At 40.8% G+C, this 18,377-nt stretch overlaps 1 protein-coding gene across 4 annotated transcripts in view; it reads right to left on the bottom strand.

Annotated features, from left to right (window-relative positions):
- nlgn1 (neuroligin 1) overlaps window positions 1-18,377 on the bottom strand; it is a 472,336-nt gene that overhangs the window by 36,922 nt on the left and 417,037 nt on the right. The gene's annotated exons all lie outside the window — the stretch shown is intronic.

Genomic DNA, 18,377 nt, shown 5'->3' with positions numbered 1-18,377 from the left:
TAAAGGGCAGGAGACATAGGAGCATAGCAGCAACCAATAACAAGCAACCCCTGATTAGCAGACATGCTAAAATCAAATCCAATTCAAGTCCATTGTTGAACCAATAACTCAAGTCAATAACTCCTTCTTTATATAACCCACAACCCATTGTTAGATCTTGTTAACTGAGTTTTCAGAAACCTGTCAGTTGTCTTTTTGCATCAGCGGTGTAAAAGTGTGTCTTAAAAAGTGTTTCTTACATTTCCGCGTTGCATAATGGGTTTGTAACAGACATCAATGTACATTCACTACTTCCTCTAAAAGCTCTTTTAGAGAAGGCAACTTTTCCCCTGATTGAATAAAAACATTTAATACAATAAACTGCTCTTCTTATGTAGTGCATCCTGTGCTCAGCTATACCAATTAAGGAAGCATTTGACTTGTGTTTAGTTTCTTAATGTTATGAATTAAAATCATTTTGAGTTGAGGATTAAAACCTGCACCATCATTTCACCAGATTTTGACCCTCTTCAATGATAATTAATTAGCAGCTGCTGTTTGAGAGAAGGGCGATATTTTCATCTCTTGTTTCCCTCCAGACACATTTAAATGGAAGGATTTGTCTACTGCTAAAATAAAAGCTAATATGCAGAAAATCACTCAAAGTCCTCTCATGGTCACCTTTAACATTTTCCTGAAGCATAATAACACACTAATACATCACAGTGAGATAGGAACACACACACATACACCGCTGCTAACAGGCTAGGCAGTGCAGCACCATTAGCCTAACACTTAGACACACACCATGTCTTTCATTGACCGTGAATGACAGATACTGCTCTGTGTAGGTGTGTTTGTGTGTGTGTGTGTGTGTGTGTGTGTGTGTGTGTGTGTATAAGCGTGGTCATTGGTGAGACCTATAACCACCATAAAGCCGTGGCTTCAATAACACATTTTCCTAAAAGAACGCACAAGGGGCTCTTCAACAACCCGCAGCAGCTCAGTGTGTGTGTGTGTCTGTGTGTGTGCGTGCGTGCGTGTGTTGGTTATAGCTACTGAGGGGGCCATAACAGTCTCAGTGCCTCAGCACCGTGAGTAAACTGTGTAGCAGTGTAGCCAAACAAGCATACATACACATACACACACACACACACACACACATTCACACAGAGTAGATATATGACCTCAGGGTTGGGTATGAAGGGCTGGCCAGGGTGATGTATAGGCCAAGGCCCAGGTCATAGATCTCAAAGATACAACGAACTGGACCTTGAAGCACGCGCACACACCCAAGCAGGCATGCACGCACACACACACACACACACACACACACACACACACACACACACACACACACACACACACACACACACACACACACACACACACACACACACACACACACACACACACACACACACACACACACACACACACACACACCTCTATACACACACCTCTATACACATCCACTGGCTGAGGGAGTGGGCTGGATGGTATGGACTGATTATCTCCCACAACATGCGCACATATATCCAATCACTTATTCTTCATCGCTTCAGTCACATGAAATGCTGACATGCTGTTCCCTGGTGTAACTGGCTGTAACTGGTGTACAAGTGGTTGTTTTGCAGCAATTTGCAGCGTCATCGACTCCTCTGGCTCCGGGCGAGCCATCTGCTGGAGCTGACATGTGATAACCAGGCTGATAATCCTCTCCTCAGAGTTTGCACTTCAGTTTGAGCAGCAACATTTGAGACGGAAGAGGCAGATGTCTATAGCATATGATGCATGATGTTCGTCTATTCTGAACAACTTTACTACTGGGTATTCTAAAATAGTGTAAGTGAAGAAAATCCTACCCTTGTACCCTGTTTCCATGGAAAATTATTATTATTATTCGTTATACATTTTTTGTTGCGATATCTTGAAACAAATTCTTTATAAACTATATGATCCACAGCAACCTGATAAGAAATTAGAGACTAACACAATTGGTAAGATTTATGTTCGTTTGCAGTGTTTCTGTATTCCAGTGTGATATTAGCCCCTTATTTTTTACATATGCACTCCTAAACATTTCCTGACATACATCGGCTGGCCTAAATATCTGAAGGCCAGTGGCAGCTGTTAGTGACAAACTCGACCTGCTGTATTTTTGTGCCGCAGGAAATCTAAACAATAAGAGATACATACTGTAAGCCGTTAAAAATAAATAAATAAATAAAAATTCACATCCTTGATGTATTATGACATAATGACAAGTAAAGATTTGGGAACCTTTTATTGGTTAAATAGAAACCCTGGACCCTATGTAACTCTTCAACTGCCTCTGTTATACAAATACAATGTCGAGGTTTCTTGAACAGAATTTATTTGTGAAGAAAATGTTGTCATGAACTCCATGTTTGCATATATCTAATGATTGTAATATATATGTATGTGTTTGCATACTTGTGTTTGCACCAATGTACAGCTGTGGCTCGTAGGTTGGTGGTTTGATTCCTAGATTTTGCAGTCACATGTCCTCGATGTGTCCTTAGGCTAGACACTTTACCTGAAGTTGCTTCCGCTGCTTCGTTGGCGACATATATGAATGGGATTAGTCACTTCTAAAGGACACTTTACATAGCAGCTCTTTTCTGGTCTTCTGACCATTTAAAGCAAACATCACCCATTAACAAAATATTCACACACTGATGGAAGAGAATGCTACACGTAAAGTGCCCAACCACCTAACAGAACCCACACACTTTAACACACTGCTGGCGTAGCAGATGGAGCAATTTCTGGTTCAGTGTCTTGCCCAAGGACATGTTGACATTCGGCTGCAAGACCGTCGTCAAGACAACCAACTTCACCACTGATCCACGTCCTTTTGGCGTATCGTTAAAATGCAAAAGTTAAATTTGCTTCTTCCAAACACAAACAGATCAGAGGAGGTGACATTGTTTAAATTGCACAGATAAAACACTCAAATGTTGCCACTTTGTGCGATTGAGTCAGTGTGCAGGAGTTCGCTTGCAATTTTTAGTAGTCAAATTAAGAAACGACCCAATATCAAGTGCCTGGGATTTTTCTAATTGTGTTACCATGATAGCAAAAAAAAGGTATGAATATTGTTCAATTTTTTTACTTGTACAAATCCCAGTGAGCTGAGTGCCTGGCTTTTATTTGACATGTGTTCAAATCTCATTGCTCTTGTCCTAATTCTCGAAATGACAATAAACAATCATGAAACCATCAAACCTGAAAGTGGCACTTTAGGGAATGCTTTTTTTATGGATCAGCAGAATTGCTTTTCTGTGAGTATTCTCATCATCCTTTTAAAAAGGTTGCGTCTTGTTTAACTCACTCTAATTGTAATCGTCCCTACCACAATGCTTTAAAGAACGATAAAAGTCTCTCAGTTTAATAGTAAGTTTATACTTTTTTGAAAGGAATATAATTTTAGAGCTTGTTGACAGAATGACTGGTAAAGGCGGACATGCATCACCCCCAGCCGCGCTCTCATCCTCTTCGCTTTATTTCTATCTGGCATCCTCTTTGTCCTAATTGAATTTCTCCCTTTATTTGAACCTCAGCTGGCAGAATGCAATCTTCATTTAATGATCTCCTGGATAGTGCAATTAGAAGAGTCTCTGGATGCTTTTTATTGTTAGCACCAGCCACATATGTGATTTTGCCTGAGCGTGTGTGTGTTTGTTTGTGTGCTTTTTTGTTTTAATGTGGGGTTGTAAATAGAATAAGGATGTCTGCATGCACATTATTCTCAGGATAGCAAAGCAATAAGATTGCAGCTTAATTGATCATAGCTGTTAACCTGTGGATTTCAGTCTCAAGGTAGCACAGAGCAACAGAGACAATATAAAGTAGCAGACGGTGGTTTAATATGCACCGCTGTGTGTGTGTGTGTGTGTGTGTGTGTGTGTGTGTGTGTGTGTGTGTGTGTGTGTGTGTGTGTGTGTGTGTGTCTGGTACTGTATGTGTGTTCTCTTGTGAGAGCACTAAACGTGTCCTTCCTAACCTTACCAGCTGTCGGCCCATCAGAGCACCTGTTCCATTTCCTGTATCATGACACTGATGTGACACACACGCACAGCCAGCATGTTACTTATACATAGAAAAACAGTGCCAGATGATGATGCTGACTGACTTTCACTCCGATACGAGGGCAATGTTTGCAGATGACTGAACCTCAAACTGTATGCACACACACTGACACTCTGCCCCCCTTCATTTTCAAGTACAGAAAAAACTACAAGATTTCAAATCAATCACAGATTTTGTTTAAAATGTGCAAACCTTTGGAAGTCATTATTTCTATTTCTATTTTTACTTTATCTTTTTTTCTCCACTTTATTCACCAATCTGTTTAGTTGTACTTTAAAGGAAGAAAGTGGAACATGCTACACATAGATATAGCTGAACTCAAGTATATCCTGTGTAAATAGCTCCCTAAAACGTGACTACCAACCATGTGTTGCTGTAGTATTTACATACAGGATGGCAGACTCCACCCTTTGTGTATAAAAGTTTAGTCAAGTACCAGAGAGAAAAAATACAGTATATATACTCACTGCGTATTTAATGTCACCAAAGTGTTTTTAGATCATTCTGCATTCATTTACATGCTATGAGAAGCTACGGCTAACTAAAGAGTGTTAACATTAGCCTGCTAACTTAACAATGCAGGCCATAAGCAATTGCAGCCTGAGCCAGAAAAAATGTTTTCCATCGCTGAACTCAGCTCATCTGCAAAGGAAAGCGTTATCATGCTTTGTTTACGGATTCATGCTCGTGCTCAAGGGCGACTTCTACTGGATCAAAAAGTCTCCCATTCTTCCTCTAAAGAACACTAACATCTTGTCCTTCACCTATTCATTAGTGCGTATGAGTGACTTGTTTAAAAAACCAACACAGAGAGGACAGAAATCAATGATAGTGTGTGTCAGGGAATAATTTGAACAAGTCAAAATGTGTTGGAAAAAAAGCATTGAGGTACTGCTGCTGTTTAATGTATTATTCCTGGAATCAAACTGACCCATGTCGCTTCAATGTATTTTCCATGAAATTAGATTACACATCTATACAGGAGATCATTTTTGCATGTTGTGTGTGTCACTGTGTTCAAATAGCCTGACTTGGCCACAATCCCATGATGGTGATGGACGGGCTGCTGAGTCACCCACTGACTCCCCAGCACACATTTACACTGGCTTAGCCTGTTTATCAAACTGAAACTATCATACACCAGCAGACACACAAATACACATATTCTATGATACACACAAACACACACACACACACACAAACACAGCAGATGACAGAAACTGTTAGCTGCCCTGCTGATCTGATGTAAAAGCAATCCAGTTGATGGACATAATCCCTTTTAGAGAGAGAGAGAGAAGGGAGACGGGTAGAGATGTGACATAACAGTGAACTCTCCTCAGTAACTGGGAAGCCACAGTCGTGGATAGACCGCATCTATGACAATAAATGATAGCTACAAAGAAACACAGATGAGGTTTTATTGGCTGTCGATACACATAGAGGACTTGGAAGTCCCACAGGCGAAGAAAACAATGCAAGCCAAGAGCTGGGTACATTCGCATGGATGGACACAGGACACAAATGGGCGAGTTTGTTAATGTGTTCATGTCTGTTTGGAGACATTAGCCCAGTCCAATCTGAAAAGAATCGGGAATGATTCATTTTTTTTGTCACTTTTGTATCACAACCTGCTTGGTCAGCTTGAGAGTTTCGAAATATCTCCATAAAATGGTCCACAGATCTGATGCACACAGTGTTATCTTGCATATTTGTATGAACATTTTCTCAATTGGCATTTTTGGAATTCTAACCTTCTGTCACAGGCCTCCCCGTGGGTGTCTTACAAAGACCCCTTACATTTCAATGTATCATTAGCAACAGTTTTAGTCAATCAAAAGCAGCTTAACTACTTATACAGCAATACATTTAGACTGCTTTGGACCTTGTAACCTTTACTTCAGACCTGCCCCATAAATGTGTATAGATTTCAACACAAGGCAGCATTTCAAATTTAGTAAGCCACGAAAACCTTTGAAAAGCTAACTACCTGAAGAGCTCATGAATAGCACAGTCACATGAATTCAAGGCTGTCTTATTCTTGAGTTCTATTTTTTAAGACTCTTAATGGATTCAGAGAAATGGCACAGACCTTTTCAGAGTCTCTTTTAATCACGGTGTAGTGATTTGCTCCCAACGAGGAGCACTGCAGCTCAAATCAACTTTTTGAATCAGACCGATGTGCAGACATTGTGTTCCCAAATATACAATCCGAAGAGCTTAACATTATCGTGCACACAACAATCATCATAGAACAACAAATAAAAGTATTGAGAGCTGTATTAACAATGTGAGCTGATCAATGTACTGCAAAGTCGTTGTTTTTTTTGTCTTTGGTCAGTAGATACAGAAAAATTCAGTCCGGTTAAAATCATTCATCCTTTCAGACAGCTAATGGAAGGAGAGCAGAAAAGGCAGACGTGAAAAGAAAAAGGCAGTATGTATTAGTCAATACATGAACTCTCTCAGCAGATAACATGAAATCAAATGGGCGGCCGCTGTGCTGCCTCCTTTCCAAATGAAATGTTCTTGACATGTGGCCTGTCTTCTGTGCGTGCGTGTCTGCTTGTTTGTGCGTGGGTGTGTGCCTTCCGACGAAAGGTTAATTGGGCGGCTGCTGTTGTCCCAGAGACAGAGACAACAGGATTTGTAATAGCTGTGACATTCCTTGCCTTCTCCCCTGCAGACTCCAGGCAATGGTGTGAGTGCGTGTGCTGTGTGGGTGGATGTGCAAGCGGGGGAGCAGAGGGAGGTGTTGTGGTTTGACGTTCCTATATAAAGTCTACTTTGTTTGCTCTTGGCGAGAAAGTCAGACAGAAGGAAGGGGAAAAAAAAGTTTGAGGATTCTGCAGTGGTTCCATTAGGCCCTTGTTGAAGTGCCACGTTGGAAACATTTGGTCTCTCTTTACAGTCCAGATGATGGACTGTAAGATACTGCTCCTTTTGATACCAGCTGAGACAGCAGAGGCATTGCAAAACTCTTTTACATTTTCACACTGCTCTCGAGTGTGGTGATACGATGCTAACATATAATTCTGCAGAGTTTTTTATGTGGAAAATAGACACTTACACATTGCCCTTGTAAGGCCAGATATTTGGTATGCCTCATCTGCATTGTCTGACAAGAAGGACAAGAAATTTCATGTGCAATGTGAAATGGTAGCAGGGAGGGTAAAACATCCCCCGTGTGTGTGTGTGTGTGTGTGTGTGTGTGTGTGTGTGTGTTTGTACGTGAAGTTTCGGACATGTGCTAACTAATGCTTGCAAAAGGTTGCTAGGTATGTATTGAAAGTGCATCAAGCGGCAGTGGAGGAATATGGGCACCTTTTTGGCTGCATTTGGAGTGCAAGCGGTTTGATGCTAATTTGCGACAATAGGCATCAAGGGGTTAACATGCAGTGCCTTTCACTCTACCATAGCGCCATGATGATGATTTCTGTGATTTCTTGCGACATGTAAAAAGTTTGACATTCACAGTGACTTATATTTAGAGATTAGTTTTAGATTTGTTTAATTAAAAATAAACCCAAGTAACATTTCTTTCCCAATAAAACACGACTATTGCATGTACAGGACATGAATAGGAAGGGTACCACTTTGTCTTCAGAGTTTGCCCAGATCGATACAATCAATCAATCAATCAATCAATCTTTATTTATATAGCGTCAATTCATAACAGGCGTTATCTCGAGACACTTTACAAAAGCAGGTAAAGGACCTTACTGTTTGTCTGTTAACATTAACAAAAGAGCAGGTAACAAGACCATGCTCATTGTTATGTTTACAAAAAGCAGGTAAAGGACCTTACTTATGGCTAATCAAGAGATATAACAGTGGCTTTAATCATGTGTAAGGACCTCAGGACATCAACACTGGATACAGGTCCTATGGCATAGGGCCCCACTGAAGGCTTCCAACAAGGTGTCACCTAAGATTGACACACGTGCTGATGTGGGGTAACAAGAACTACAACTATTTGAACAAGACTTGGCAGTAGTAGCTGCACATTCCTTTAAAATCTAAAATACTATATCAATATTTTCTGGTACTTTTTTATAAAAAAAAGATTTAAAAGTATTTTCTGAATATGTGATGGCTGTGTCTGTCTGTAATTTGTTTGGGGGGAAATATGAGTGAGAATACTGATTTTAGGCTGGAATGGTAGATAACACAATGTGGATATCGCCAGCAGCTAATTGTGACATTCTGCTGACAGTGTAAAATAAGTACCAAAAAAAAAAGGGGAAAAAAAGGGAATTGGATTGTCAAACTTTTTCACATTGCTCTGATAAGATTCTGGGCCAATGAACAAGCGTTTGTTTGGTGCATTTTTTTTTGTTGTCGTCCTGTTCTGAACTTCTCCCCGATACTAAACCAAAGCAACAGTGTGAGTCAAATAAAAAATGCACAACGGGTAAAAAAGATGTCCCATTTCTGAGGCTGCCCTTCAAGCTCTTATGGTGAAGGAAATGTGCAGTGATGTTCAATGTTTTAAAAAACACACACTAGAAAACACATATCCCTCTTGAGGGCTCAGGTGATGCGAGTGCAGGTGTCGTAGGCCCTCAGCTCACTGAGTGTGCTTCAAGATAGCCAGATATAGACACACACATTCACACTCACACACACACACACACACACGCATGAATGTTGCATTGGTGTGAGCAGACTGGAGATGACTGTGAGCTAAAATAAGGCTTTGCTCATCTAATAATGATGCTGCCTGAAAAAAAATCAGAGCTGATGCAGGCTTTCATCACCGCCACATGTATAATCTACGCAGAGAGGGAGACAGGGTGACAAAAAGGAAATGATAGAGGAAGAGTGTGCTTAAGAAAGAAAAAAGGTACAGATAAATGACTATTTTATGCAGTTCATACCCTGCACACATGTTCAAACGCTCATTATGCAGCGCAATGCTTTTTGATTGATGTGTTTTTAAGCAGCAATGTACATTGCTTAATTGAATGTTCCCCCTAAAGACTGTCACTTCTCCTTTCATCCACACAGATCTATTGGTGAGCTCAGCAGGTGATCACAGGTTTTTACCTGCCTGCATTGATTTCTAGAAAAGCGTAACAGATCCCCTCAATGCAGCGCTCGTCGGTATAAATGGGGCTGAAAAGAAGTGATTTGCTTTGCTGTGACAGTGCCGGGAATACTCCCACATGACCCACAGAGGCAGCCAAAGCATCTGCAGCTACTTTTCAGTTGCCTTGTTAAATACAAAACTTGTGCCTCACTGAGATCAGTGAGAAATGGGACAACTGTGAGTGATGATTTATTTATTAGCAATTTATGTTCAAAATGCAAAACTCAAACTCTAAATTCAAATATCTCCTTGCAACATCAAAATATTTATCCATTTCAACTGGAGTATTAACTATAGCCACCACATGTAAATGCAATATTTAATATTACTAATCGCTCTGTTTGGGTCTCCACCAACTCCTCACGCACACATCTTGCCATTCTGCACATATAAATGTTCCACGGCTAAGTGCTAACGTTGGCAGACACAGTTTATAAATGTGAAATAATGCTGAAGCTTATGGTTTTCATTGACTATTTTTATTTAACAGTTTGTCAGAGGGTTTATCTGATGGTCTTCTGCCCTCTTGTATCCTTTTGTCAGCATATTATAGCATCAACTCTGATCTGAAGCTGATAATCATCAAATCATCAAAACTTGTACTAAGACAAACAGAGCTACGTGCACAAATTATCTCACAAGCTAACATGAAACAGCTCTTTGAAATTCTTGTATAACTCACCGATGAAGCTTGAATTGTGAACTATCCATTGAGAGTCTGACTTTATGACACTAACAGACTTCCTCCCAATCCTTCCTCATCTTTAAACAGTTACTGTTACACTGCTGGTCACAGTAACAGCAGGTAAGCGTTGGATAACGTGTCTCACGTTGCACAAACCCACGCTCACGGTCCACACTGCACGGGTTAAAAATGTAATTCTCTGCTCTGTGAACATGAGTTTCCTCTTGCAAACAGTTCGACATAAGGAGCTTCTGTACTGAAGATGTACTATCAGATGTGTGGTGCTTCATATGGACGAGCTGTTTACCCAAATTATAACACTTGTCAATTAACGGTGAGTTGAAAACAAAGTTTTTCTCTGGTGTTGACAAGTCAGAGCCCAACTACTTAATCAAAGATGTGGATTTTATCAATGCAGCACTATCTCTACTTTGCAAACACGCCAACTAATTTCAAGTGAGAGAATGACAATGCCTTGATGGTAAATGAACTTGAGCTTATATAGCGCTTTTCTAGTCCTACACCTACACATTGACATACTGATGGTAGAGGCTGACATTTAAAGTGCCTATATCAGAAGTTACTAATCCTATATGCATAATGTGCCAACTACAAAGTAGAGAGAGCAACTTGGGGTTAAGTGTCTTGCCCAAGGACAAATCGCACATTAGTGTAGATGCTGGGGATCGAACCACCTTATCTTCTGGTGTAGAGACAACCGACTCTACCAAATGAGCCCTGTCCTTTCTCGTTACTCATCCGTCTACACAAGCTAGAGAAAGGAGAAAACAGAAACAGGGTGTTGGTGCTTTGCGCTGTATCGCTCGTTCGACCGTTAAAACACTCCAATAGAAAATGTTGTTCATGTTTGCATGTGTCGCATGCTGACAGGCTGCTGTTTAGCATGATGACAAACAATAACATTCAATTGTAGTTCTTTAATGTAACTTTTGTATTTAAGACACTCTATACAAGTCACAACTACTCATTCAACAGCTCTTTGTACAGTTGGACTGCAGTGTATAGTGATGCACCGGAACGGTATTTTAACTCCTGCACTAATAGATGACATGTTGATTGTGTGCAACATCCTAAAGAGGACATATTATACCCTTTTTTCACCTTTTCTAACAGTCCCAATGCACTCTAAATGAAACATCTGTGCTGTCATTTGGTCAAAATATAACATGAATCAAGCAGCAGAGGAGGTTTGTGACCCTATAGAAACCAGCTCTCTCAGAACACTCCGTTTTGGTTGGTGTGTCTCTTTAAACGCAATGACACCACTAACATGACATCACTACTCTGTAGAAAAAATTACGTTTTGCTCTAGGCTTGAGGTGGAGTCCATGGGTGGAGAGGGAATACTCTTACCTGAATCCAACTTGTGATGACACAAAATTTGAAACGGAGCATTGTTCTCTATGTGGTAAGACTTCTGCAGACCACAAACAAAGGACTGGATGGATTAACTGAAATTCTGTGGGTCAGCAGACAATCAGGTTATCCAAACAAAAACACTGTAAAAGTGTGTTTTTCATAATAAGTCCCCTTTAACATCAAGCACTTTATCTCATGAAATGGAGAATAAAAATTAAGTCAAATTTTCATTTTAACTACTTTCCTCCCATTGAAACAGCCAAACCCTGCTCAGTGTTGGTGAATGTGCGAACACAACTCCATATCTTCTTTTTTAGGTGTGCAGTCATGAGGGTTTTTTTTGCTGGATACAGGAAGTCTGTACATTTGATTTATTTATAATCTGTATTGTGGATGTAGGGAGGAAGTGTGAACCTTTTGCAGGGAGCGAGATGGAGGCTGTTAGAGCTTTCAAATGTGTGTGTGCATAAACGACAGGGAAGGAACCTGCAGGTGGATGGTTGCTCACGCTATGATCAAGAATACACTCACCTCCAACACACAAACACACTCACACATGCACACACACACACACATGGCCTCTGGCGGAGAGTTGCCATGTGTATATTCTTCCAGGTCAGTAACTTAACTTCAAGTCAGTTGAAACACACGCACACTTGTGTTGTCCTCCTTCCACCTTTTGTCTTCCCTTCAGTTTCTTAACTCTCTCTTTTTTCCACCACCACCAGCTTTTTTGACCTCCCTCCCCCACCTGGTAATATAAAACTGAAGAGTAGTATTTCCAAAACGCTATTCCCTTATTCAGATAATATTAATCACAAACCCTATTTCTGCTCGTAAACCTCATACGAATCTTTGTGCCTTTGCTTTCATTCTTCTGCTTCTTCGCTCTGTGATTCGGAGAAGCTGAAGGCACCAATCATCTCCGAACACCGTAACCGTTGTGACAACCCGGCATCACAGCAGGGCTGACTTACTGCGGATGAGGTCTAGGAGACAGAACAAGGAAGGATTGATGAAGCTAAACACAGACAGAAACGTCAGCTCACTCCTGTTTACGTCATTGTGTTCTGAATGCTTTCTGCCACTTTTTGTCAAGGCAATTCTCTTCTTTTAACTGTCTTCTTTATTCCTTCACTGTCTGGGCCTCTGAAGTCAGACTTGTAACACTGTACTTCTTAAAGAAGAGAGTGTTATGTAACGTTGATATGTTGTTGACAGACATCTTTATTTGCTGCTGAGCAGGTCTGTGTTTCTGAAAAGAAAATGTCAAAGCAATGACTTTTCCCAATTGCGTTTTCTCTTCTCTGAAACAGAACCACACCGTCTGGAACTAAAACTTCAAAACAACAGAAATTAGAAATAGTTATCATTCCGAGTGGTATCCAAAGTGGAAATCTGGATTCACAAGCCCCTAAAAACAAACTGTGTGTGGTGCTGGGCAAATGGACAACAAATATGTAATAAACCAATCAACAACCTCAGGTGTTGGAAAATGAAGCCGATGCGAAAATGCTAAATCCTGCAGTTCATCGAGTGTCCACTTGAGGCTGGCTGCATAGACACCCTTTCTAAAAGCCAAGCCTGTAACAGCATGGTTAAAAAAAAAAAAAAAGGAATTGGTCTGATTGGCTCATGTATTGATTCGGGGGGAATTTTTTGATAACTCAAAGGATAAGCATTAATCTTAATACGTTCAAAAGGCTTGAAATCTCTAAAGCTCCAGCTCTTAGCCTGCCAGTAGGTTGACTGACAGTTAAGGCAGGACTTCCAGCATAGAGACTGCCATTGATGGGACTCACAGGTGTGTGACATCACTCAGGCTTAGTCCATTAATATGTCCATATGGTAGAAACAAACAGGTGGACAATACTGATACAGCACACAAGCATAAAGAGCAGATGACAGAGTGTGTAACCGCTCTCTCTCTCTCTCCATACGACGTTGCAGGTTCTGTTTAACGAGGCTGTAGTGACTCGGATATGGAGCGTCTGCTTATTTACACCCCATATGATGACTGTTTAATGTGAACTCTTCAGAAGCCCATTTCTGTTCATCGGGATGTTTTCTCTCGCTGTCTCTGTCATTTGAGTGGCTGTATTGTAGCAGTTTTACTGAATTTTGTGGTGCCAGCCCGTATTTCAACCGACAACTTACTTAAAAGTTTGTTATAAATTGTTAAACCCACCAAAAAGTACCAATTTACACAGGAAAAAAAACTCATAGAACACAACTACGCAACAATTCAAACTCAAAGCAAGACAGTTCAAAGGAAGAAACATGTATTAAACCAAAATAGCAGTCAACAAAAGGTGTCCATATCCAGCCAGAAATGCAGTCTTCTTACAGTTCAATCGATATGCCAACAAAAAATTCTCCTTCGAGTCAGTACAACATAGGCTTCAGGTTAGTTCACCAACACTGCTCCTAAATATGTGTTCTCGGTACAGAAAGGCATCACATTTGTAACTTTAAAGGTCTCCTTTAGGGTGTTTATGGGTTTTGACAACATCAATACAGTGTAATCTGTAAAAGCGAATAAATACTTCTTCTATAATTAAAATGCATTTTAAGCCTGAGTTCTAAGTCTGTCATGCTGTAAGAACTGCACAGAGTTTTATTGCACACAAAAAAAGAGTTGATCGTTGAATATTTTACACTTGTGCTCCCCCTGAGATATCAGGCACAGCAGGGGGCCTGTGAAACCAGGTTTGGAACCAATGCTGTAGTCAACAGAGGTGTCAGATATCCTACCGTCTCTTAAAGTAAACACCTGCACGTTAGCTACAGTAGTTGTTGCGTTTAATGGGGCAGCAGTGGCTTGGTGCAGAGAGGCTTGGGTTTATTACCGGAGGGTCGCCTGTTACAAGTCCTTGTGTGACCCAACATATGAAAGATGTTCTGGTAGCTGGAGAGGTGCCAGGTCACTTCACGGGTACTGCCAAGGTTTCCTTGAGCAAAGCATCGAACACTGACATCTCTCCACTAATGCATGTCCACAAGTCTTGTTTGTGCATGTGTGTATTTGGAGCCTCTGTGGGTCACTGAGGGATGAATAAAGTGGGTTTTGTGGGGGGAAAGCAAAGTAAATGATTAGCCTGCCTTCATGTAAAAGCTAAAAGTAATAATTTCACATTACATTCATTATACAACATCACAATGAAAGATACATAATCATTCATGTAATGCTCAGCACATTGTATGGTTCATGTCCAGTTGATTAGTAACAAGCTTTTACTGCAGGAATAAGAATAAATAACACTGAGAGCATAATTATCTTTACTGTAGGTTCCATCATTATGTCCACTTAGTCCATCAGCCACCAAAGGCGAAAAATGTGGCTTCAGCTTGACTCCATAAACAGCCATGGCTGAGCCTTCAGGGAAGACACCCTATCCAGATAACAGTTAGACCAAAGGCATATCACACACACACTGTTACGCAAACCCAGAGATGCCTTGTTAAGGCTTTCCGTGTAAACACCATTTTGCCTGCCAAGCTACAGCCATTGGGAGATATTTTTCTTTGTGAAACGAAGCTCATTTAGAGTTCAAGGAAGAGGCAGCAAAAGGAGGGGGAACTGAGAAGCAGGAAGAATAAAGACACCTGAAGGTAAGGGCAAGCAGGGGGGAAAAAGGAGTGTAGGGAGGAGGAGGAAAAAGAAAGAGATGCAGGCACCCCCAGATAAAGAGGTTTAATTGACTGTCACAGGGCCTTGTGGGTGTGCTGCAGCTACTAATAGCCAGCTAGAGGCTACCGTGGACATACAGAGGAGCCGGACTCTTCTCTCATTATCGCTGCCACCCCTGAAGCTTTCGCTCTCATTTCAGCTCCATTCTAACTCATTTGGTCCAACTTGCTGCGTTTTATTGGCATGACTGTTACATGAATCCCATCGTCAAAGCATCATGTAATGAGAAGAAATCATCAAAATAACAAGCATGGGCAAAAAGCTGCGCTGCTATGACTGCAAGCCTGTACGGGCGCATGCATATGTTTTAGACGCATTAATGGTGCTTTAAGGCTGTTCCGTATGAATTGATATGAGCTTACGCATCAGTATTATGGGCCTCATCTATTTGTCTATCTGTGGGGTGTGTGCGTTTGTGTGTGCAGCGCTATTTCTAGTTAAAGTCAGCGTCCTTTTATTGGAACAAATGTGAGATAAAACAGTATTTCCAAAGCATCAATATGCAATTAAATAAAAATAAAAGAGAAATTAATTAGTTTGTGAACATCTGCAGGCGTTATGTGTAAGCGCGTGTGTGTGTGTGTGTGTGTGTGTGTGTGTGCTTCAGCTCTTAAAGCTGCCACTGTAATCAGTATGCGGTTATTAATTTATAATAGAAAAAAACAACTTTACCAAACATTTAAATAGTTATTTAAAAAAACAGGCCAGCACTTCTTTCCAATTCCCTCTCTCCTCCTTTTCACTTTGTCCTAATCCTAACTCAGTCCCTCCCCTCACCTTCATCGTTGCCCTCTCTCAACCCCTCCCCTCCCATCCCCCCATGTCCCCCATGCCCTGTACACTCTAATAGGCTATTGATTTTCCATCTGCTCACGAAGCAGCCTTTACTTTTACCGTTCACTCATGATATTAGCTGTCCATTAACAGCAGCGGGCCGCTCGGTTTGCACGTCAGCACCTAAGCTCACACGTATCCGCACACCTCTCTGACACGCGCACACACACACACACACACACACACATACACACAAAAGGTCAGCTGTGTTAGTCTTATCCAGAACGCTGGACTTTTCTTATCTTAAGTTTTAATTTCTGCTTTAACAAATAATGGGAGTTAGAGGGTGTAGTGGTTATTTTTATTTTATTTGTTTAAATCATTGCTTACCTTCAGCTTGGACTATGATGGAAGCAGATCAAAATGTCATGCTTCTTCAATGCAAAATGTGTCTACATGTTCCTTAATGTTGATGATGTCACTTTGTGAGTCTGATGCACATCTCTGTCTTCACAATGATGAACTAGGATTTCTGGTGAACAGCATGTCAACAATACACCTACAACCACTGGCACTGCGACTCACTTCATAAAAGTTGGATGATAAGAGGAACTATTGCCATGGAAACCAGTTTAACAACTCCATGCTTGACTTTCAAAGATGACACTACATGATGTTACACAGCATCCCAGTGGTGTTTTCTGTATTTTTTTTTTCATAACCCCAATTTACAAAGTGTTGTCATCAGGTTTACCTCCTCAGAAGCGCTCAGTGTTGCTAGGTTACAGATGTTAACAACTGCTCTCCGCGGTAATGTCAGCGATGTGTGTTTCAGAATGCTGTGTGTGCTTAATATTTGTTTTATTTTTAGAAAGCATGAAACCCAATTTAAAGGTTTCATGAGAGCGCGTCTTTTGACTGCTAAGCTGTCTGCCTTAAAGACTTCCTGCATCTGTATACCTGGTGTGTGCGTGGCCTTCATGGGCGACACAGAGAGATGACAGCGGGATGTCTGAGGGAGGTTAATGATGTATGTTGGTGCGAGGTTTGTACAGTCAGAGGTTGTTCAGACCATCTATCAGTCTCGTCTCCACTGCCGGTTAATGCCATTTTCACTCTGTGATGAGAGCGCTTATCATGATGTTTTCCATTCTCTTCTTTCATGTTTTACCTTCATCCTGTCTCTTTGAATATATGCTGAATATATGTTTTTCCCTGTCTTTGTCTCCAGTATAAATTTCTTTCCTGCCTCTAATTCCCACTTTAAAGGGACCCAGTGGTGTAACGATCAATAGCAGTGCTACAGAGACATCTTTTGATGAGCAGGTTACTGTTTTTGTTGTCTCGTATGAGTTCTCGTTGAATCCATATATTGGTTTTGTGAATGTGTGATGAGAGAGGAAATGTTTCTTTCCAGGGTTTTTTTTAGCTTCAAGGATACAACGAATGCAATCGTTAAGATCCACTGACAGTAACTCTGGAGGAAAAAGAAAACATTTGGGGTACCTTTAAAGTTAGCTAGTGTTGCATTATTGTGCCAAAGTGATATGTAAGTGTGTGTGTGTAAGTGTGTGTGTCCTATTTCTCTAATTGAACCAAACATTGCTGTCTCAATTAGAGACAGACAGGTTTGATGGATTTGATATGTCCTCTAATCATCTAATCAGTACTTGTCGCCTGAGTTTGTTTAGTGCTGTCTGTATATTAGTATGTAATGAAGTAGCACAAGGTTAATCAATGGTAATACATGCACTGTGTAAAAAAAAAAAAGAACTGGAGCGGCTATTAAAAAAGCTAAATAAAAAACAGCAACAGAAACGGCTCTTTCTTACCTAAGCTCTCTCATCCAGGTCTACACTACCTCCAGCCCAGTACGCTCTACTCAATCAACTCGAGTCTTCTTCTCTATCGCCCCCAAGTGGTACAAGGAAATAGGAAGACCCTTTGCGTTAAGCTTTGTATTACTAGATACCTGGTAGTATTTTTGAATGGTTGTGCATCCTGCCTTTCTTTTCCTGTGAAATTGGAAAGCTCTGTATTTCTCTGCTTTGGTTAGAGAGGGTTAAACTACATTGCTAGTTCCTCACATATTCAACCACTGAAGCTTCAGACCTATAACAGATGAGTGGGCAGGACCTCACTGCCAGAATCGAATCTTAACGTCCGCTATCTTGCTAGGAAGCTATGCTAACTGGCTCAATGGAAAAAGTTGAGAAGAACCGACAACAGTGAAAAAAGTATGTTTCAACTTTAAACTAATATGGATGAAGGGGATTTTAAATGTCTTATGATCTAATCAGATGTTTGTGGCTATCTCTACGAGCCACAATATAGCGATGAGTAGTTGAGGCTGACGGTGAAACAAGAGGCGGCTGCTCCCGACAGGAAGGTCTTGTGCTTTGGCTAAGCCACAACAGTTAACAGTTCCTACGGTTTCAGAATCAATAAAGAGGGGGAGGGCTTCAACAGATCCTAAAACTATGAAAAGGTTCCTGCGATCCAAAAACGTTCAATGATTGTCATGATGATGTTTTTGTTTGATAATGATGATGACAATGTCAAGGAATGTTTTGATGCTGGTAAGAACTTGATGTTGTGCTCTGATATGTAATTGACACTTAGCTGCAGTGTTAGTTTATTGATATTTCTTTCTTCATAGCACT

This window comes from Symphodus melops (assembly GCF_947650265.1).
Source record: "Symphodus melops genome assembly, chromosome: 8".
Classification (NCBI taxonomy): Eukaryota; Metazoa; Chordata; class Actinopteri; order Labriformes; family Labridae; genus Symphodus; species Symphodus melops.
The sequence above is the reverse complement of the archived record's forward strand: the minus strand, read 5'-3'. Positions and strand labels throughout refer to the sequence as shown.